This window comes from Scyliorhinus torazame, chromosome 8 (assembly GCF_047496885.1).
Source record: "Scyliorhinus torazame isolate Kashiwa2021f chromosome 8, sScyTor2.1, whole genome shotgun sequence".
Taxonomy (NCBI): Eukaryota; Metazoa; Chordata; class Chondrichthyes; order Carcharhiniformes; family Scyliorhinidae; genus Scyliorhinus; species Scyliorhinus torazame.
In genome coordinates, this window is record NC_092714.1 from 119,015,611 (window position 1) to 119,038,935 (window position 23,325).

The 23,325-nt window shown below is 52.4% G+C and overlaps 1 long non-coding RNA gene across 3 annotated transcripts in view; it reads left to right on the forward strand.

The window, feature by feature from the left end:
- LOC140428071 (uncharacterized) overlaps nt 1–23,325 on the forward strand; it is a 123,456-nt gene that overhangs the window by 98,010 nt on the left and 2,121 nt on the right. For all 3 annotated transcript variants that reach the window (XR_011948693.1, XR_011948695.1, XR_011948694.1), the window contains exons 2-3: nt 18,832–18,962; nt 20,151–20,250. This is a non-coding gene — a long non-coding RNA (uncharacterized lncRNA). The remainder of the gene's footprint in view (nt 1–18,831; nt 18,963–20,150; nt 20,251–23,325) is intronic.

Genomic DNA, 23,325 nt, shown 5'->3' on the forward strand with positions numbered 1-23,325 from the left:
ATCATCCCAGCGCATGGACAGGGGGGTTCATCTCCGCGTCGGCCATGGCGGACTGTTCTCGCGGCCGATGCGGAGGAATAGAGTGCCCCCATGGCACAGGCCCGCCCGCGGATCGGTGGGCTCCGATCGCAGGCCAGGCCACCGTGTGGGCACCCTCCCGATGCCAGATCCCCCCACGCCCCCCATGAGGACCCCGGAGGCCACCCACGGAGCCAGGTCCCGCCGGTAAGTCCCTATTGTAATTTACGCCGACGGGACCGGCTGTAGGACGGGCAGCCACTCGGCCCATCGCGGGCCGGGAGAATCGCCGGGAGGGCCGCTGCCAGCGGCCGCCGACGGGACCGGCGCGATTCCCACCCCTGCCAAAACCCCAGCACCGGAGAATACGGCAGCTGGCGGCGGGGCGGGATTCACACCGCCCACCGGCGATTCTCCGACCCGGCGCGGGGTCGGAGAATCCCGCCCACTGTTCGCAGAAAGAAGATCAGCAGGATTCTCCCTTCTGGGGACTAAGTCCCCACGCCGGTGGGAGAACTGGCGCCAACCACTCCGGCGTCAAGAGCCACCGAAAGCGCGGAATTCTCCGCACTTTCGGGGGCTAGGTGGACGCTGGAGGGGTTGGTGCCGCTCCAGCTGGCGCCGAAAAGCCGTCGTGATCTCGCGCATGCGCGGAAGAGCCGTCGTGATCTCGCGCATGCGCGGAACCGCCGGCGTGGTTCCGCGCATGCACAGACCAGCCGGCATATTTTGGCGCATGCGCGGGGAGTTCTCTTCTCCTCACCGGCCATGGCGGAGCCCTACAGAGCCTTGCCACCGAGGGGGCCCCCCTGGGGTCGGATCCCCCTGCTGACCTACCTGCCTCTGGTCCTAAACTCTCCACAAGGAGAAACAACTCCCAGCATCTACCCTGTCAAACCCCCTGAGAATCCTATCCATCTCAATGAAGTTGCCTCTTATTCTTCTAAACTCTAAAGAGTACAGTCCTAACCTACCCAATCTCTCCTCATAAGAAAATTGCTCCTTGGTGAGGTTGGCAGTGCGATTGAGCAGGGCCTCTGTCTCATACTTGTAACTCAACATACACTTAAGTCGACAACTTCAATCTGCGTTCTGAAGTCTGTCATAACTGCCAGGAACAGACTACCTTCTTCCTTGCTCCTTTAGGTCCTTTTCAGCTGTTAGACATTGATGAAAACATCTCTGAGAAGGACAACCACATAGCATATGCATACCAATCGAGTGAAAGCTCTTCCTCTGGATGTAAGCTCCTGGCTGGTCGTCTGGTGCATTTGATGACTAAACAATTGAAGCTTACAATCTGCTGGCATCCACAGTAAAGGTGGTGCATTGTTTAGCACTGCATTTCTTGATACACTTGGACATTGCAGACTGAGAGATGTGGCTAATGCTCCTTGAAGCACCCTGAAAGAAGTACAGCAGGACAGGTCCGATATGGGGTTTGAATATTGGGACAAGGACTGGCAGATATCTTTCTTCAGACTCCACAAGAATAATAGGAGCTGCGTCGCTGCCGCTGCCTTGGGCTCCAATTTCCACCCTGTCCTCCTACACTTCCTATCCTTTCCTAACCCAGTCGGATTACCTCTCTGCAGGCCAGGTCAGTCAACCAGGCAGCCCAATATTATTCTGGAACTGATGGCCTATGTCAGGATACAATCTGGGGTATAGAGGCCAGCCTTTAAAATGGACAATGCCCCTGTAGTACAGACCAGCTAATATCAGCCCTCACCCCAGCTGCCCAATAACCCCACAACGAATTGAAGATCTGTACGTTTATTTTGATATACTTTTTCGGCATAGCCTATTTTTTATATATATATTATTTTATAAATTTAGAGTGCCCAATTCATTTTTTCCAATTAAGTGGCAATTTAGAGTGGTCAATCCACCTACCTGCACATATACATTGATACATGGATGCATAGAAGATAGGAGCAGGAGGAGGGCCTTTTGGCCCTTCGAGCTGCTCTGCCATTTTTCACGATCATGGCTGATCATCCAACTCAATAGCCTAATCCTGTTTTCTCCCCATAGCCTTTGCTCCCATTCTCCCCAAGTGCTATATCTCGCCGCCTCTTGAATATATTCAATGTTTTAGCATCAACTACTTCCTGTGGCAATGAATTCCACAGGCGCACCACTCTTTGGGTGAAGAAATGTCTCCTCACCTATGTCCAAAATGGTTTACCCTGACTCCTCAGACTGTGACCCCTGGTTCTGGACACACCGATCATTGGAACATCTTCCCTGCATCTACCCTGCCTAGTCCTGTTAGAATTTTATAAGTCTCTATGAGATCCCCCCTCATTCTTTTGAACTTCAGCGAGAACAATCCTAACCTAGTCAATCTCTCCTCCTATGACAGTACCGCCATCCCTAGAATCAGTCTGGTAAACCTTCGCTGCACTCCCTCGAGAGCAAGAACATCCTTCTTCAGAAAAGGAGGCGACAACTGCACACAATATTCTAGGTGTGGCCTCACCAAGGCCCTGTATAATTGCAGCAACACATCCCTGCTTCTGTACTCAAAACCTCTCGTAATGAAGGCCAACATACCATTAGCCTTCTTTACCGCCTGCTGCAACTGCTAATCTTCAGCGACTAGTGCACAAGGACACCCAGGTCCCGCTGCACACTCTCCTTTCTCAATTTACAACCTTTCAGGTAGTAATCTGCCTTCCTGTTTTTGCTTCCAAAGTGAATAACCTCACACTTATCCAAATTGTACTGCATCTGGCATTGATTTGCCACTTGCCCAACCTGTCCAGATCTTGCTGCAGGATCCCTGCATCCTCGCCACAGTTCACCCGCTCACTCAACTTGGTATCATCTGCAACTTTGAGATGTTACATTTTGTTCCCTCATCCAAATCATTAATATATATTATCAATTGAGCACCGATCCCTGTGGCACCCCACAAATTATTTCCATGGTCTCAGTAAATATTTTTAAATAATCTTTATTGTCACAAGTAGGCTTACATTAACACTGCAATGACGTTACTGTGAAAAGCTCCTGATCGCCACATTCCGGCGTCTGGTCGGGTGCACAGAGGGAGAATTCAGATTGTCCAAATCACCTAACAGCATATCTTTTGGGACTTGTGGGAGGAAACCGGAGCATCCGGAGGAAACCACACAGACATCGGGAGAATGTGCAGACTCCACACAGACAGTGACCCAAGCCAGGAATCGAACCAGGGACCCTGGAGCTGTGAAGCAACAGTGCTAACCACTGTGCTACCGTGGGTTGTGGGGGTGAAACCCACGCAGACACGAGGAGAATATGCAAACTCCACACGGACAGTGACCCAGGGGCCGGGATCGAACCTGAGTCCTCAATGCATGAGGCAGCAGTGCTAACCACTGTGCCACCATGCTGCCCCCCGACGTTTAAACGTCATACAGCAACCGACTATAATGCTCCCACACCATGATCATATTTTTCCTCAAATGTTCAGCTCATTCCTGAATACCTAGCCTGTTCACACTTGTCTGGCCACACCAAGCATTTGAAAGAATGTAATTGCTTTCTTCGGGAGATATGGCATATAACTGTTCCTGCAGGCACACGGCTGTGGTATAACATGCTGTTACTCTTACTATTTCCCCTCTTGTGTTCTGCTGGTCCTCCCTGACGGCAGCATCATGCAGAGGTATGGTTTTGAACAACAACTTGTCTTGGGTATTATGCCCAAATGGCCATGCTGCATGTGAGAGGCCATGCAGAGGCTGTGAACAGATTATTTGACTGTAGAAGGCATCCTGTTCTTGTATTTATTCAGTGCTCACTGATATACTTTCCAGCAGAGATTATAGAGCTGTGATCAGCTGTGGGAAACCAGCATACTGTAGCACCGTCAATATGATGCGAGGCAGGTTGAGGTAATGTCAATTGAAGGCTTTATTAAGCAGAACATTATCCCCAGCAGCGTGGTTACAGAATGCAGCTGCTGAGGGAAATGGAGGGAAAAACTGGGTTCTTATACCTGCATTTCTGGGTGGAGTCCAGTAGGTGGCAGATCCTATCAGGACCTGGCATCCCTCCACCAATAGCCTGTCGACACGTGGTTGTACCGTATTACCCCTAATACATACCACCACACATACTATCCCTCTTTATTGCCCACAGTTATGACCAGAACCCGCACTCTGACCACTGGGGTCATGGGCGAGCTCACTATAGACAGGGAAGTGAAACTGGATGTTTCCTGATTGGCTTGGTTCCACACTGGTCAATCCATTTACTCATTGAGCCATTTGAGGTGCTGTACTTTCTTCTTTATGCGTCTGCCAGAATTTCTTGCTCTCTTTTTCTCTTTCTTTGTCATGCTCTGTCTGGCCTCTCGCCCCTGAGTTTCCCTGGGCGTCATTCTCCGACCCCCCGCCGCCGGGTCGGAGAATGGCCGTTGGCCGCCGTTGAATCCCGCCCCCCCCCCCGCCGAAGTCTCCGAAGGGAGAAAAGTCGGCGGGGCGTTAATGGCGCCGCTGCCGCGGAGAATGTCACGGGCCTGCGCAAGGCAGCCGATTTTCGGCCTGCCGATATTCTCCCCTTCCGGATGGGCCGAAGTCCCGTCGACGTGATGACCGTTCACGTCGACGTCAATCAAACCTCCTTTTCATCGGCGTGACCCGGTGCTCCAGGCTCACGCCGACCAGCGAGGAGGTGAGTGACGGCCTGGGGGGTTGGCTCTGGGCAGGAAATGGCGTGGGCCGCAGACTGATTGCCTGAGAAGAGGTGTGTCTCGGCTTGTGTGTGTGTGCGGCGGGGGGGGGGGGGGGGTGGTTAGAGTAGGCTGGGCTCCGGGGGAGTGCCGGGAGGGGGTCCGTGCCGGGGTGGAGGTTGTGGAGGGGGGTCCGTGCCGGGGTGGAGGTTGGGGGTTGTGGAGGGGGTCCGTGCCGGGGTGGAGGTTGGGGGGGGGGGGGTCCGTGCTGGGGTGGAGGTTGGGGGTTGGGGAGGGGGTCCGTGCCGGGGTGGAGGTTGGGGGTTGGGGAGGGGGTCCGTGCCGGGGTGGAGGTTGGGGGTTGTGGAGGGGGTCCGTGCCGGGGTGGAGGTTGTGGAGGGGGTCCGTGCCGGGGTGGAGGTTGGGGGGGGGGGGTCCGTGCTGAGGGTGGAGGTTGGGGGTTGGGGAGGGGGTCCGTGCCGGGGTGGAGGTTGGGGGTTGTGGAGGGGGTCCGTGCCGGGGTGGAGGTTGTGGAGGGGGTCGTGCCGGGGTGGAGGTTGGGGGTTGTGGAGGGGGTCCGTGCCGGGGTGGAGGTTGGGGGTTGTGGAGGGGGTCCGTGCCGGGGGTGGAGGTTGGGGGGGGGGGGTCCGTGCTGGGGTGGAGGTTGGGGGTTGTGGAGGGGGTCCGTGCCGGGGTGGAGGTTGTGGAGGGGGTCCGTGCCGGGGTGGAGGTTGGGGGTTGTGGAGGGGGTCCGTGCCGGGGTGGAGGTTGGGGGGGGGGGGTCCGTGCCGGGGTGGAGGTTGGGGGTTGTGGAGGGGGTCCGTGCCGGGGTGGAGGTTGGGGGGGGGGGTCCGTGCCGGGGTGGAGGTTGGGGGTTGTGGAGGGGTCCGTGCCGGGGTGGAGGTTGGGGGGGGGGGGGTCCGTGCTGGGGTGGAGGTTGGGGTTGGGGGAGGGGGTCCGTGCCGGGGTGGAGGTTGGGGGGGGGTCCGTGCTGGGGTGGAGGTTGGGGCGGGGGGGGGGTCCGTGCCGGGGTGGGTGATGGGAGGGCAAATGAGTTGGTCCACCTGGCCAGGTGCCAGCCTCCAACAGTTGGACCCATGCGGTCCATGCCACCTGGCTGGGGGGAGGAGGGGATATGGGCAATGATGACATGTCGTCGTTCCCCTCCCCCCCACCAGGTCGTCATGTTTTCAGATCATCCAGCGATGTTGGCCGCCGTGGTGGCAGCCGCTCATGTCTATGTTGCCCTGGATGAGGAGGAGGAGGAGGAGGAGGAGGAGGAGGAGCGTGCCAGAGAGGCGGCGCAGGCTGCCGCAGAGGGGCAGGCGGCAGCCGCCCAGGCTGGAGGGGACACCTGACCGACAGGACGAGGAGGGGGAGGGAGGACGTCGCGGCCCCACGGCAACGGAGGCACCCGAGGGCGCCCCGTGTGTACCGGCCCCGGCAGTCATACCAGGACCTCACGGACCGGGAATGCAGGAGGAGACTCCGGATGAGCCGGGGAAACCGTGGCACACATCTGCCACCTGCTGGCACACCTGTCACCGCGTGGCACTGGCGGGGGGACACCCTCTCCCCGTGTCCGTCAAGGTTACGGTGGCCCTGAACTTTATGCAACGGGGTCATTCCAGGCACCGAGTGGGGACCTGTCCGGCATATCGCAGACATCGGTGCATCGGTGCATCCGGGCAGTGACAGATGCCCTTTATGCCATGGCGCACCGCTACATCCGCTTCCCCGTGGACCGGGCCAGCCAAGATGCCCGGGCCGTGGGCTTCTCTGCCATTGCCGGGTTCCCCATGGTCCAGGGCGCGATCGATGGGATGCACGTCGCCGTGCGGCCACCTGCAGATAAACAGGGCCGTGTTCACTAATAGGAAGGGGACCTATTCGATGAACGTACAGGTGGTCTGCGACCACCGCATGATGATCCTGCACGTCTGCGCCCGTTACCCAGGCAGGTGTACACGACTCATTCGTGTTGTCGCGGTCATCCATCCCCGGCATGTACGAGGGACGCCATCCCCGGCTGAGGGGCTGGTTGCTGGGCGACAGGGGCTACCCATTGCGATCGTGGCTGATGACGCCTATACGGAGGCCACGCAATGAGGCGGAGAACCGCTACAATGATGCCCATGTAGCGACAAGGGGAGTGATCGAGAGGTGCTTTGGCGTGCTGAAGATGCGTTTCAGGTGCCTGGACCTTCTCTGGGGGCGCACCCTCCAGTATCGGTCAGATAGGGTCGGCCGCATCATTGTGGTGTGCTGCGTCCTGCACAACATAGCCCAGCAGAGGGGCGATGTGCCGCAGGCAGAGGAGGGCGGAGTGGAGGAGCAGCAGGAAGAGGCCCAGTCCTCCCCAGATGAGGGGGATGGGGGCAATGGTCAGGGCAGACGGGGTAGACACAGACGGGTGGCTGTCCACCGTTACCGGCTGGCCCAGCGGGCACGGGACAGACTGATAGACGCCCGCTTCACTGACTAGATGGGCGTGGGAATCGGGTAGTATGGCCACAGACCGCACACCATGACAACAGCCGACCACCCACACCCCCCACCCATCCATCCACCCAGCACCATCACCCCCCTCCCCAACCCCACACACCCCACCCGCATGCACACCACCCCCCCACTCCCAATTGCCGATCCACCGGCGGCACAACGGGCCGGGCTCACCCAGTTTGCGGGTGGACGCGTGTCTATCGGCAGGCCATGGAGAATGATGACAGCCCGCCTCCGATGAGCTCCTGGCTCTACATCGTTGGACTATGTCTGACCCATGGCCACAGTACCACCATCCACCCGGACCATCCCTGCATGCGGCTGTGATACTGCAGCGCACGGTCCCGTCCTCTGCCCGGGGGATGTTGATGGCGGCCCAGGGGAAGGGGGCAGACTCACCTGGGGCTGAGGTAAGACCACCCCCTCACACACACACTTGCGCTCAACGTACATGACACCCCCGCACACTTTGGACAGAGCATAAAGGCAGCTTCGGTAGGTGTAACATTGACTTTAATAACCAAAGGAGTTCATGCACGTGCCCTAGCGCCTAAAACTCATCTGTGCCCTGCACCCGTGCCAACTTACTCAGTGTCTAATTGTTTGGCCTTACGGGCCCTTTGACTACGTCTACGTGGTTCCCCAGACGGTACAGCAGAACTGGAGGTGGACTCCTGTGATTCCTGCCCTCTGACACTGGATCCCTTTGGCGGCCGTTTCCTGGGGCGTCCTGGCCTAGATGGGCCAGGCTGCGGCCCGGGCGACTGGGATGGCGAGCTGCCAGCCTGTCCTGCCCGTTGCCCACCCGATGCACCTGGGACGGAAGGGGGGGAGTCCGAGGTGTCGCGGTGTACCGGGACCTCCCCTACAGAGGGAGCCGGGATGGACCACACCACCTCCTCCTCCCTCGGGGGTGCCCGATGGCCCCCAGGCCTCTACATGGGTGGGGGATGCGAACGGACTGGCCATCCGACGCGCCCCCGACATCTGGCGCTGCCAGTCCTGGAGGCCCGTGCTGGTATCGACAGGGGTCTGCAGGTTTGCAGCCATGGAGCCCAGGGGGTTGTCGAACCCTGTCTGCGACAGTGCGACGCCAGCTCGCACATGGCCACTGGCGCCGATGCCCTCAGCGATGGCCTGCTGAGACTGGGCCATGGCCTGCAGAGACTGGGCCATGGCCTGCAGAGACTGGGCTATGGCCTGCTGAGACTGGGCCATGGCCTGCTGAGACTGGGCTATGGCGTTGAGCGCCTCTGCCATCTGGCGCTGGCACTGGCTCATGGCCTCCTGTGAGAGGGCAGCCATTTCCTGGGCCACAGACGCCGCCTGCACGGAAGGCCCCAGGCCTCGCAAACCGTTCCCCATGTCTGACACCGTCGCACCCATTGCCTCCACCGCGGACGCCACCCGTGCGGTGTCAGCCTGGGTGGCACGCATGACCGGGACCACTCCCAGCTCCTGGACGCGGGTGGACTCCTCCACCTGCGACCGCAGCCGCCGCAAGCCACCCGTCACCCTATTCGCTCGTCTCCGTGTCGGTGGTTGCATCGGATCTATGTGTGGGTGTGGTAACTGCAGGAACCCGGGATCCATCTGGGCGGCAGATGTTCGCTTGGCCTGGGCTGCCCTCCGACCGCCCGGTCCCTCTGCTGCTCCTACCTCCACCTGCTGTACCGGGACGGCTGTGTTGTGCGCACCAGTGAGTGTACCAGACGCCTCATCACTAAAGTGCCCAACCGTGGTGAGTGTTTCTGCGATGGTGGAGGGTGTTGGTGACAGCAGTGGCGTTGTGTCGTGCTCTTCGTCCCACTCTGAGTCCATGGCACTTTGGGGTGGGGGTTCGTCTCCACCCATCCACTCTGAGTCACTGTCCGGTATTTCGTCTTCCCGGGTAGGGGTGTCCTGGGTAGTGCTGTCCCGGGTAGTGCTGTCCCGGGTAGGGGTGTCCTGGGTAGTGGTGTCCCGGGTAGGGGTGTCCTGGATAGTGGTGTCCTGGGTAGTGGTGTCCTGGCTCGGATGTGACGGGGGCCTGTGGCTGCCCCCCTCATCGCTGGGTGGTCGCTCCCGCACGTGACGGGGGTGTCGTCTCCCTGTTGCTCCAGGTCTCTCCGTCTCCCGTGGTCTCCGAGGGGCATCCTGCGGGCGTCGCATGCTGGAGGGTTCGGGTCTCTCCGTCTCCCGTGGTCTCCGAGGGGCATCCTGCGGGCGTCGCATGCTGGAGGGTTCGGGTCTCTCCGTCTCCCGTGGTCTCCGAGGGGCATCCTGCGGGCGTCGCATGCTGGAGGGTTCGGGTCTCTCCGTCTCCCGTGGTCTCCGAGGGGCATCCTGCGGGCGGTCTGCATCTGCGGGGATGGGTGCCTGGACGTTTGGTCCTGCGATACACAATGAAGCATGCATGGTTAGACATCAGGCAGTGATCAGGTGATACGGGAGAGGGGGATATAGGGGAGGGGGGATATGGGGACGGGCTGTTGGTGGCTCACTTGCTCGTGGGGCCCCCGACCTCTGCATCAGCAACCTCCCGGTCGTCAGGTCCGCCAGCCAGTTCCAGGGCCCTTTCCTCGTGTACGGTCAGTGGCCTCTCATCAGCGGGCCCTCCTCCAGTCCTCACATGCTCCCTATTGTTGTGTGCGCGCTTCTCCTGGGGGGGGGGGGGGGGGGGGTGGTGGCAGGGGTAAAAGGCAACAGTGTTAGGCAGGTATATGAATGCACGCCATCGGTTGCGCGTGCATTGCAGAGGTTAAGGTTAGGGCTGGATTCACTTGGGGATATGGGGGATATGGGGGAGGGGGGATATGGGGGAGGGGGGATATGGGGGATATGGGGGAGGGGGGATATGGGGGATATGGGGGAGGGGGGATATGGGGGATATGGGGGAGGGGGGATATGGGGAGGGGGGAATATGGGGGATATGTGGGAGGGGGGATATGGGGGAGGGGGGATATGGGGGAGGGGGGAATATGGGGGATATGGGGGAGGGGGGGATATGGGGGAGGGGGGAATATGGGGGATATGGGGGAGGGGGGATATGGGGGATATGGGGGAGGGGGGGATTTGGGGGGAGAGGGGATATGGGGGATATGGGGGAGGGTGGATATGTGGGAGGGGGGGATATGGGGGAGGGGGATATGGGGGATATGGGGGAGGGGGGGATTTGGGGGAGAGGGGATATGGGGGGATATGGGGGAGGGTGGATATGTGGGAGGGGGGGATATGGGGGAGGGGGGATATGGGGGATATGGGGGAGGGGGGGGATTTGGGGGAGAGGGGATATGGGGGATATGGGGGAGGGTGGATATGTGGGAGGGGGGGATATGGGGGAGGGGGGATATGGGGGAGGGGGGATATGGGGATATGGGGGAGGGGGGGAATATGGGGGATATGGGGGAGGGGGGGATATGGGGGAGGGGGGAATATGGGGGATATGGGGGAGGGGGGATATGGGGGATATGGGGGAGGGGGGGATTTGGGGGAGAGGGGATATGGGGGATATGGGGGGACGCTCACCCTGCCTGCTCTGACGAGGTCGTTCACCTTCTTGTGGCACTGGGTGCCTGTCCGTGGTGTCAGGGCCACAGCGGTGACGGCCTCTGCCACCCTCCCTCCACAGACGCCGGCTGTGGCGTGGGGCAACTCTGCGGCCGTGCCCGGGATACAGGGCGTCCCTCCTCTGCTCCACCGCATCCAGGAGCGCCTCCACATCGCGTGACTCGAACCTCGGGGCTGAGCGACGGCCAGCCATCAAGTCGGGTGTTGCGGTCGGCTGTTCCGGTCGGGTGGGGGGGGGAGCTGCGCGGCCTTATGAGCCGTCACGCCGTGCAGCGCGTATGACGCTGCACGGCGTGAACCACTGCGCAAGCGCGGATCCCGTTACGTCGCTGCTAGCCCATTTCGGGCCGCAGACTATCGGCCCATTTTTATGACGTGACGCAAGTGGGATTTGCGCCGTTTTTTGCGCCGATCGGCGGAGTTTCCGCCGATAACGGAGAATTTCGCCCCCTGTCTTTCTCTATTTCTCTGTGCCGCCTTCCCTCTTTTATCTCTCCCTCTCTTGGTTTCTCTGAATGTCGGTCTCTCCAGGGTCTTTTGGCTCTCGTCCAAATCCAGCACCTTGTTTTTACTGACTTCAGATTTGTAATTGCCCTGGTGGAATTTAAACTTGCATTCTCTGTGTTATTAGTCCAGGCCTCTGGATTACTATTCAAGTAACATAACCACTGTGCTAAGTGTCACAGCTTTTCAGGAGATTGTTGAATGCTCTGTTCTTGTTGTTGATGTTCAAATGGATATTTACACCACACAGCAGCTGAAACTAATACTGTACGCTGGAGATCACTCATTCATTTGAATGAAAGCTGTTTCATTTTTTTACTCTCTCCACACCCTTACCCAAAGGCAAACATCTCAACCGCTCCTGAGCTATCAATGAATGGAATGTTGCCACATAAAGCTCAAAATTAATTTGCAGGCAAGTGAAATCCATGCCTTTGGCCCATGACAGATTACACTGGGGCACTGCAAGTAACAGCTATGTGATATCCAATTGGCAAGTGTCGTCTGATTAATGCATCTGTACTCTTAGCCATGACTTACCTGGCTATGGAATATGGCACCACAAAATGAACGTAAATGCTATTTTAATGGCCACAGAGGAGTCCGGTTCATGAACATAAAGAAAAAACTATTTTAAGCAACTATATACACATAACATTCAGGACCCAACTGGGACTAGTCTAACGCAGCTCCTATCTGGCCTGGCTTTTCTGTTCGATTCCATTACACTATTGATACAGGCGCCATCTCTCATTGGGGAAGCTGATATTCCACAGCGCTCATGGGGAGGTAAATCAACCTATCCCCAGAGGTTTCATGTGGGTTATAACAGCCAATGGAGACAGAATCAGCAGGAACGCACGTACAAAATTAACGTAATGATTTTTTTCCCATCAATCACCTTTGTCCCCAATTCATACATAGACGGAAGTCTAAGTTTCAAATGCAATAACAAAAGCAAGAAGCAATCAGATTTGTAAAATACAGCAAACTTCTGAGATTATCAACTTTCTCATCTGTTCATTTACAAACATTCATTTTCCTATATTTAGGCGATCATAGTAAAAGCTGATCTTTTTTTGAGCTGATACAAACAGTTTCACAGATGTGCCCTGCTCTTTGTGAAATACATGAAATGGCAGGAAGCAAAACAATACTGGCCTCACAAAGCCCCGCTTGCCAAAATGCTTGTGAAAGATCCTTGTTTTGGGATGAAACTTCTCACTCTCATCCTTTTTGCGTACCTTTAGAACATAGAACATAGAACAATACAGCGCAGTACAGGCCCTTCGGCCCATGATGTTGCACCGAAACAAAAGCCATCTAACCTACACTATACCATTATCATCCATATGTTTATCCAATAAACTTTTAAATGCCCTCAATGTTGGCGAGTTCACTACTGTAGCAGGTAGGGCATTCCACGGCCTCACTACTCTTTGCGTAAAGAACCTACCCCTGACCTCTGTCCTATATCTATTACCCCTCAGTTTAAGGCTATGTCCCCTCGTGCTTTCTTTCTGCTATCGCTTTATAAGAACATAAGAACATATGAACTAGGAACAGGAGTAGGCCATCTGGCCCCTCGAGCCTGCTCCGCCATTTAATGAGATCATGGCTGATCTTTGTGGACTCAGCTCCACTCTCCGGCCCATACACCATATCCCCGAATCCCTTTATTCTTTAGAAAGGCATCGATCTTTTTCTTAAAAACGCTTAAAGAAGGAGCCTCAACTGCTTCACTGGGCAAGGAATTTCAGAGATTCACAACCCTTTTGGTGAAGAAGTTCCTCCTACACTCCGTCCTAAATCTACCTCCCCTTATTTTGAGGCTATGCCCCCTAGTTCTGCTTTCCCCGACCAGTGGAAACAACCTGCCCGCATCGATCCTATCTATTCCCTTCATAATTTTATATGTCTCAATAAGATCCCCCCGCATCCTTCTAAACTCCAATGAGTACAGTCCCAGTCTACTCAACCTCTCGTCATAATCTAATTCCCTCAACTCTGGGATCAACCTAGTGAATCTCCTCTGCACTCCCTCCAGTGCCAATATGTCCTTTCTCAGGTAAGGAGACCAAAACTGAACACAATACTCCAGATGCAGCCTCACCAACACCCTATACAATTGCAGCATAACCTCCATAGTCTTGAACTCCATCCCTCTAGCAATGAAAGACAAAACTCAATTAGCCTTCTTAATCACCTGTTGCACCTGCACACCAACTTTTTGCGACTCGTGCACCAGCACACCCAGGTCCCTCTGCACAGCAGCATGTTTTAACATCTTACCGTTTAAATAATAATCCATTCTGCTGTTATTCCTCCCAAAATGGATAGCCTCACACTTGGCAACATTGAATTCCACCTGCCAGACCCTAGCCCATTCACCTAACCTATCCAAATCCTTCTGCAGACTTCTGGTATCCTCTGCACTTTTTGCTTTGCCACTCATCTTAGTGTCATCTGCAAACTTTGACACATTGCACTTGGTCCCCAACTCCAAATCGTCTATGTAAATTGTGAACAACTGCGGGCCCAACACTGATCCTTGAGGGACCCCACTAGTTACAGGTTGCCAACCAGAGAAACACCCATTTATCCCCACTCTCTGCTTTCTGTTAGTTAACCAATCCTCTACCCATGCTACCACTTTACCCTCAATGCCATGCATCTTTAGTTTATGCAGCAACCTTTTGTGTGGCACCTTGTCAAAGGCTTTCTGGAAATCCAGATATACCACATCCATTGGCTCCCCATTATCTACTGCACTGGTAACGTCCTCAAAAAATTCTACCAAATTAGTCAGACACGACCTACCCTTTGTGAACCCATGCTGCGTCTGCCCAATGGGACAATTTCCCTCCAGGTGCCCCACTATTTCCTCCTTAATGATAGATTCCAACATCTTCCCTACAACCGAAGGTAAGCTTACTGGCCTATAATTACCCGCTTTCTGCCGACCTCCTTTTTTAAACAGTGGTGTCACGTATGCTACTTTCCAATCCTCTGGGACCACCCCAGAGTCTAGTGAATTTTTGATAAATTATCACTAGTGCGTTTACAATTTCCCTAGCCATCTCTTTTAACACTCTGGGATGCATCCCATCAGGGCCAGGAGACTTGTCTACCATTAGCCCCATTAGCTTGCCTCCTTAGTGATTACAATCATCTCAAGGTCCTCTCCTATCATATCTTTATTTCCATCAGTCACTGGCATGTTATTTGTGTCCTCCACTGTGAAGACTGACCCAAAAAACCTGTTCAGCTCCTCAGCCATTTCCCCATCTCCTATTATTAAATCTCCCTTCTCATCTTCCAAAGGACCAATATTTACTTTATCCACTCTTTTTTGTCTTATATATTTGTAGAAGCTTTTACTATCTGCTTTTATGTTTTGAGCCAGTTTACTTTCATAGTCTACCTTACTCTTCTTTATGGCTTTTTTAGTAGCTTTCTGTTGTCCCCTAAAGGCTTCCCAGTCCTCTAGTCTCCCACTAATTTTTGCCACTTTGTATGTTTTTCCTTCAATTTGATACTCTCCCTCACCTCCTTAGATATCCACGGTCGATTTTTCCCCTTCCTACCGTCTTTTTTTTTGTCGGTATGAACCTTTTCTGAACACTGTGAAAGATCGCTCGGAAGGTTCTCCACTGTTCCTCAACTGCTTCACCATGAAGTCTTTGCTCCCAGTCTACTTTAGCTAGTTCTTCTCTCATCCCATTGTAATCGCCTTTGTTTAAGCACAAAACACTAGTGTTTGATTTTACCTTGTCATCCTCCAACTGTATTTTAAATTCCACCATATTGTGGTCGCTCCTTCCAAGAGGATCCCGAACTATGAGATTATTAATCAATCCTGCCTCAGAACACAGGACCAGATCTAGGACCGCTTGTTCCCTTGTAGGTTCCATTACATACTGTTCCAGGAAATTATCCCGGGCACATTCTATAAACTCCTCCTCAAGGCTGCCTTTACCAACCTGGTTAAACCAATCGATATGCAGATTAAAATCTCCCATGATAACCGCTGTATCATTTCTACATGCATCCGTTATTTCTTTGCTTATTGCCTGCCCTACCATCCTGTTACAATTTGGTGGCCTATAGACTACTCCTATCAGTGACCTTTTCGCCTTACTATTCCTGATTTCCACCCAAATTGATTCAACCTTGTCCTCCATAGCACCAATATCATCCCTTACTATTGCCCGGATGCCATCCACAAACAACAAAGCTACACCACCGCCCTTACCGTCCATTCTATCCTTTCGTATAGTCTGATACCCTTGGATATTTAACTCCCAGTCGTGACCATCTTTTAACCATGTTTCAGTAACGGCCACTAAATCATAGTCATTCACGATGATTTGCACCATCAACTCATTTACTTTATTTCGTATAGAACATAAGAACATAAGAACTAGGAGCAGAAGTAGGCCATCTGGCCCCTCGAGCCTGCTCCACCATTCAATGAGATCATGGCTAATCTTTTGTGGACTCAGCTCCACTTTCCGGCCCGAACACCATAACCCTTAATCCCTTTATTCTTCAAAAAACTATCTATCTTTATCTTAAAAACATTTAATGAAGGAGCCTCTACTGCTTCACGGGGCAAGGAATTCCATAGATTCACAACCCTTTGGGTGAAGAAGTTCCTCCTAAACTCAGTCCTAAATCTACTTCCCCTTATTTTGAGGCTATGCCCCCTAGTTCTGCTTTCACCCGCCAGTGGAAACAACCTGCCCACATCTATCCTATCTATTCCCTTCATAATCTTATATGTTTCTATAAGATCCCCCCTCATCCTTCTAAATTCCAACGAGTACAGTCCCAGTCTACTCAACCTCTCCTCGTAATCCAACCCCTTCAGCTCTGGGATTAACCTAGTGAATCTCCTCTGCACACCCTCCAGTGCCAGTACGTCCTTTCTCAAGTAAGGAGACCAAAGCTGAACACAATACTCCAGGTGTGGCCTCACTAACACCTTATACAATTGCGTATACTACGAGCATTCAGGTAAAGTACACTTATGCTGTTTTTTATGTCTTTGTTATGAATCCTAACACCTTGATCAGTAAATTTTCGCAATTTATTTTTCCTCTTACCCTTTCTCCTAATTTTCCTTGTCTTTGAACCCATATCTCTACATAATAACCTGTCACATAACCTGCTGCCTTGATCTCCATTAACCATTATACTGTCCATAGCTTTACACTTCCCTTCCCCCCAACTTAAAGTCCTTGTGACCAACCTATTTAACCTATTCGCTAGAACACTGGTCCCAGAATGGTTCAGGTGAAGACCGTCCCAACGGTACAGGTCCCTCCTGCCCCAGTACTGATGCCAATGCCCCATGAAATGGAATCCCTCTTTCCCGCACCACTCCTTTAGCCATGTGTTAACTTCTCTAATTTTCTCAACCCTATGCCAATTGGCACGCGGCTTGGGTAGTAATTCAGAGATTATAACCCTGGAGGACCTGTTCTTTAATTTAGTCTCTAGTGTTTGATAATCCCCAAACAGGTCCTCTTTCCTAGTCTTACCTATGTTGTTAGTCCCAACGTGGACCACAACAACTGGATCCTCCCCCTCCCTCTCCAAAATCCTTTCAAGCCGATCAGAGATGTCCCTCACCCTGACCGGGCAGGCAACATACCATGCGGGACTCTCGATCTGGCTTACAAAGGATGCCATCAATCCCCCTAATTATAGAATCCCCTACAACTACCACTTGTCTTTTTGCTCCCCCCTCTTGAATGGCTTCCTGTACCACGGTGCAGTGGTCAGTCAACGCATCCTCCCTACAGCCCTCTTCCTCATCCACACAGGGAGCAAGTACCTCATACCTGTTGGACAAGGTCAAGGGCTGAGGCTCCTCAACTCCTAAACTCAGGATCCCCCTACCTGCCTCCCTTGCAATCACACCACTCTGTCCCTGACCACTGTCCGAATTAACAGTACTTATTCTACCGGGTGTGACTGCCTCCTGAAACAAAGCATCCAGGTAATTTTCCCCCTCCCTGATGTGCCGCAGTGTGTGAAGCTCGGTCTCCAGCTCATCAATTCTGAGCCGAAGTTCCTCGAGCAGCCAACACTTGCTGCAGATGTGGTCACTGACGGTCTCAATGGGATCCACCAGTTCCATCATCATACAGCAACAGCACATCACCTGTCCAGCCATATTCAACTAGTTAATTAATTTAAATATATATATTTTTAAAAAAATTCTTTATAGAACCTCAAGGATAAACCCAAACACCAACAAAAACACAGCCCTCTCTCACCACTAACCCAAACTCAGTCACTCACCTAAACTCAGATGCACTCTGTTCCAATCAGCACTCCGTGTCTAAAGGCACTCCTGCCACACCTTTTGTGCACTCACCTCTCCCAGCACAATTGATCGGTGACTCTATCAATTGTTCCATCAGTGTTGACCTGGAAAGCCTTGAGGAATATGATGCAGTATAAACCAGTGATTCTCAAAGTGTGGTCCGTGGACCACTGGTTATCTGTGGAGTCCTCCAGGTGGTTCACGAGCTGGCACAAAAATGCAAGTCACTGGTGCTCAATGTCACAGTCGAGGCCATACAAGAGAAAAGGCCAGAAACCCCATACCCATCACTCACATTATGTCACACAACCAGATTGGCTCAAATGTGAGTGGCAAGAGTCGTCATACACATGAGCAACAATGTAGTTTTACAAGCAAGATTTATGTTACTGTTGCATGGTGTGCTGAAAACAACGTCTCTCTAAATCTGTAAATGTTGGAAAGAGCAAGGAACTGATCATCGACTTCAGGAAGCTTAGCCACCCCACACTGCCAGGAAACCCCTAGGTAGGGGCTCCGCTGCCAGCAGGAAGCGAATCCCAACGCCTGGAGAATTTTAGCCCATATTTAAGTATGTTCGTGCAAAATCCAGCCAGTTGAAGAGTATTCTAGCCTTGCTATCCACACCGTGTTCGTAAGGGGGAGATGTAATGAAATTCTGGTAAATGTGGGCCAGCTTCGCTGAAAATTAATGTTGCCTGGTTCAGAAGTCAACCTCTTACAGGCCCAGGCTTCTCAAAGAATGAATTAAAAGAAATTGTTGATTGCAGCGACCATTGAATTAAAAACCAAAACAGGGAGTACTGAGCAATTGTTAATTGTGTTAATTTGTCTCCCTGCACTGGACATCTCTTTTTTTGTTTCACCTAAACTGTTTTACGGATCAATATTGGCTGACTATTGTAGGCAGGCCTGACGGGGCACCAGCAGTCATGGCCGGAAAGACAATGCAGCAGGTCACACTGTCAATGTGGCTCATCTGAAGGTGCTGCCCACATTTACCTGGGTTCTTCTGGCACTCAGCAGATGGTGCACTAGAAAAAACTGGAAGCCCATGAAAATGTGCTGGAATCCAGCATGTCATATTTCTCCCGTGGTTTCGCCAGCGGTACAATCAACAATTCACCTTGTGGAAGAGGATTAAAGGAAACATATTAACTGTGAGATCTATGTTATCATAGACTCTTGCCTATTTACTGTCTTAATTTAGCCTGAGGCAATTTTTAAACTTTCTACGTTTGTCAACATTTTACAGAAACCCTGGGGGGACCTCCCTAACAGGAACAACTGGAGTGGGGCTGAAACCCTTTACCTTCTGACTCAGTGATGGGTGTGCCAGAGGTGGAAGAAGACCTGGCTTCGAAGCAATGCTTGTTTAGAATACAGGTCAGGTGGAAGAATGATCATGATACGGGACCAATAACCCAATGGATATGTGTTCAAATCACCAGCAAAGTTGGTGATTTGCAGGGAAAGTGATGTCAATAAAATCTGGTATTTTATGACTCAAGATGAGAAAAAAATATTTATGAAAGCTCCCAAAATTTTCCAAAATACCAGTTGGTTCATTTCAGGGAAGGAGCCCCACCACCTGGTTTTCCCTAATGATTGACTGTTGTAAATGTCCTTTGGCGTGACTCAGTTACTTGGCATGAGTAATAAATGCACCAATCACATGCAGATAGCAAAAACAAAAATCATTCACTTGGTTGCAATCCTCGCTGAAACGGGTAGCTTTTAACGAGAGATATAAATTTCCCAGTGATGGACAGAGAGAATCACACAATGAGATCTCACATTTTAAGACTTTTACTGTAACAAGCAAACTAAACAAAGCAAAGGCAATATGAGAAAAAAAAAATCACAAAGCGAGTGATTAAGGTCAGAAATACACTGCCCCATATTCAGGGTGTCGGATCGGGCTGAGTTGCACACTGGTGCAGGGCAGATGTCTTAGCCTTCACCTCACTGATTGTTCGCAGGCAGGTTTTGTTGGGGGAGAGGTCAGCTTCCCCACCGTGCACCTCACCGTGGCGGTGGGATCTGCTGGAGTTCTTAGCCGCGGAGAAGGTGAAATTTGCTCCAAGGAGGGACAAGTGATGGGTTCTACAAAAGTTGAGGTTTGTTCATTCTGCATTTTGGAGAGTTGGTTACCATCGACTGTTGAGGGCAGAGTGGAGGAGGTATGGGTCGGTGGGGGTCTTAATCTGTTGGGTGGCTTTGTTATTGTTGTAAAATGTATAAATGTTGAAAATCTGGAATAAAAATACTATATTAAAAAAAGAAATGCACTACCCGCATGTGTGGAAGGGGCAGGTACAATCTAAGCATTTAAAGGTGAATTAGACTTTTTAAAACGTGTGCATGGTTAGAGAGAGAAGGCAGGAGAATGGTACTGAATAAATCACTCATTCACAGAGCTGATGCAGGCAGAATGGGCTGGCTGGTCTCCTTGAAAATCAATATAGACTAAATGATACTTAATAGACAATTAATACACAAAACTGCAGAAAATGTACTTTTGGGTAAGTCAACCAAAATATCTTCTGACTCATTTGAATGTTACACCAGCAGATATGTGGACTTGAAGATTACATCACACACTCATCCTGGCTTTTCAGCGGTCTCTCTTCTCCTGCCCCGCCACCCAGGCTGAGTCATCCAATGTTGAAAGGTAGTCCGCTCAATTTAAAAAAAAACATTTATAGTACCCAATTCTTTTTTATACCAATTCAGGGGCAGTTTAGCGTGGCCAATCCACCTACCCTGCACATCTTTGGGTTGTGGGGGCGAAACCCACGCAGACACGGGGAGAATGTGCAAACTTCACATGGACAGTGACCAGGGCTGGGATCGAACCCGGGTCCTCGGCGCCGTGAGACAGCAGTGCTAACCACTGCATCACTGTGCCGTCTCTACTCAATATCTGAGTAACCCCCAACCAGCTTACAACAGCAAGGCATCCTACAGTGGTTCCTTCATCCATAATACTCCACATGACCTGCCGTTTGAACAGAGAATTAGTACTCACGTGGAACCTGCTTTGTGGCTAGCACAAAACAGTATTTTCCTCTGGATGTCCGGTGGTGGCATGCAGGTGGAAGATTTGCCGTTTTGCTGGGGGCTAGAAGGGACGCACCGTAGATCTCCCAGCTCTAGCTGCCGATATGGCCCGGAACATTGCCGGATCCATGGCCGCGCATGCGCCAGGCTTCATGGCGGACTCAGACCGCGAACCCAGGCTTCGAAGCATGCACAGAGGGCTGGTTTAGCTCAGTGGGCTGGACAACTGGCTTGTAATGCAGAACAATGCCAACAGCGCGGGTTCAATTTCCAAACTGGCCTCCCTGAACAGGCGCCAGAATGTGGCGACTAGGGGCTTTTCACAATAACTTCATTGAAGCTTACTTGTGACAATAAAAGATTATTATTATAAAGTTAAAGCGCAATTAAATTGATCACGATATAAGCATGTCAAAGGTTTCTACTATGTTAAAGGGAAGATTTTCTCCTTCTTTTAACAGATCATTGATATTAACATACTGGGAGAGACTTGTAGGGTTTTAAGGCTATAGCTTTCATCTTACAGATCACTGATGTTGACATGCTGGAAGATTGCAACACATCGGAGGGAAGACTTTAAACTGAAACTTGACCTGCTCAACCACAGTTTAATGATTTTCAAGGTTACAGATGGGAAGACCTGCCACATGACCCCCATGCTGGGAAAGATCCCTGACCTGAGCCCCTCAGCCCAGCCCAAGCACCTTGCAACCTGCACAGCCCTGAAGGGCCCCTCTAAGCACCCTGGAGTCAAGCGAAGGGAAGGTACTCGCCCCTTCCCCCCTCTCAGATTGTAAGGCAGTGAGTCGCTGCTTGTCAGGATTTGCACCAATTCCTGCCTGCGTGACTCCTGGCTGGGTGGGGGGAGGAGGGGAACTGGAGTATCCCAGGAGGCCAGTGAATGGAATTCCTGCCCAATTGTTACATTCAGATGGTTGTAAATGACTATCAGCATGCCATTGGTGAGAACCTCATTGGGTTTGGTGGGAACATCATCGGGGCCAGTGAGGCAGGCTGGGATACTCGCAACAGGTTTGATTCCCGGTGAGAATCCTATTTTTTCTTCTGTGCCTGATTCAGCGGGCCATGGCGATTCCTGCCTCTGGCTAGCAGCCCTGGAGAATTCTCTCTCTCCCCCCCCTCCAGTCGCCCCAATCTGGACAGTTGTAAACTCCCCCAGGAGAAGACCTATTTCCTCAAACTGTTTGGTTTCCTTTCTGTGATGTGTGTTTGTTAAGGACGAGCCTTAGAAGTTTGGTTTTTATATCAAAGATATGGGGCAGGATTCTGCAATAATGGGGCTATGCCTCCACGCCCGTGAGAAAACGGGCGCAAATCACTCCGGATGTTTTTCTGGAAAGTCCGGGGTAATTCTCCATTTTTAAGGAGGCTTGCGGGGCCCCGGAGTGCTCCACACAGCTCCGGATGCTGGTACGGGGCCCTGCACCTCCGGCCACGGGTCGCACATGCACGCGCCGACCACCTGTGGCGCCGGCCCCGTGCGACATGGCGGACCCACACAGCGGGCTGGCGGCGAAGAAGTAGCCTCCCCCAGATCGCGCACACCCGCCGATCGGTGGCCCCGATCGCGGCCTGGCCGTCGTGGAAACCCCCCCCCCACCTCCCATCAGGATGGCCACCACAGCCGCGATTCCGAGCTCCCGCCATACATGAACCACGCTGCCGGGAACTCAGCGGGTCATCCACGGAGAATCGACGCGGGGGCCTCTTTCAAAGGCTCCCGACCGGCGCCGCATTGACCACGTGCAACTGGCGGCGATTCTCCGGTCAGCAGAGAACTGTGGGAAGGCGTCGCGGGTCCACCGCCCCATTCTCCGCCCCCACACCGGGTGCGATTGCAGCGCGGAGGCTCGGAGATTCCCGGCCATGATATCCATGTAATTTAAATCTTGGAATGGCTTTTCCATCAAAGGCAAATTTTCCAATTGTGCACTCCTAACTTGAAGACTCAGTCTCAGTAAATCTTACAGCAGTGGGAAAAGGGCAGATCAATCCCCCAGATTTGAGGGGAGGGTGTTTGGCAGAGATGGAGGGAGTTAAAATCAACTCCCTGGACATTTGCAAAAAAAGTGATTTTTGTCGAGGTTCATCCCGAGCACCGCTGTGACACAGGACTTTGTGCTCTATGGGCTGTTCCCAGGGACACAGACCCAGATAAACATCAACTGCAGCTGGAAGATCATCAACTCGGTGAAAGAGATTCTTTAGTCTGCCAGAAGCTTATTGTGCAATGAGCTATCCTCGACTGAGTGTTGCAGACCACTTAATATGGTAAAGGGCTACGCGGTGAGGGAGGCTTGGGGTAACTGCCAAAGAGGCAAAATGGGGCCTAAGGCATTTCAGCCATAGTACACCAAGCAGTTAGAAAATTAGTAGAACCCCTTTAGACTGTATGGATGATATTGAATGTCCATTGTGAGTATTGAAATAATATTGAGGCACCTCCGAGAGAAACATGCTGTATGAAGGAAAGTTGAGTTCTATTGCACATTCTGTCATTGCATGTCTGATATGAAATTTATATTGTATATATCAAAAGAATTACAAATGTGTAGAGATAGGAGTGGCGATAAGGTGAATTTTATTGCACTTTCTGTAATTTCAAGTTGAAATGTTTAGTCATATACTTTTGCAAATTTTATGAATAAAAGATAAAGTAAAATTT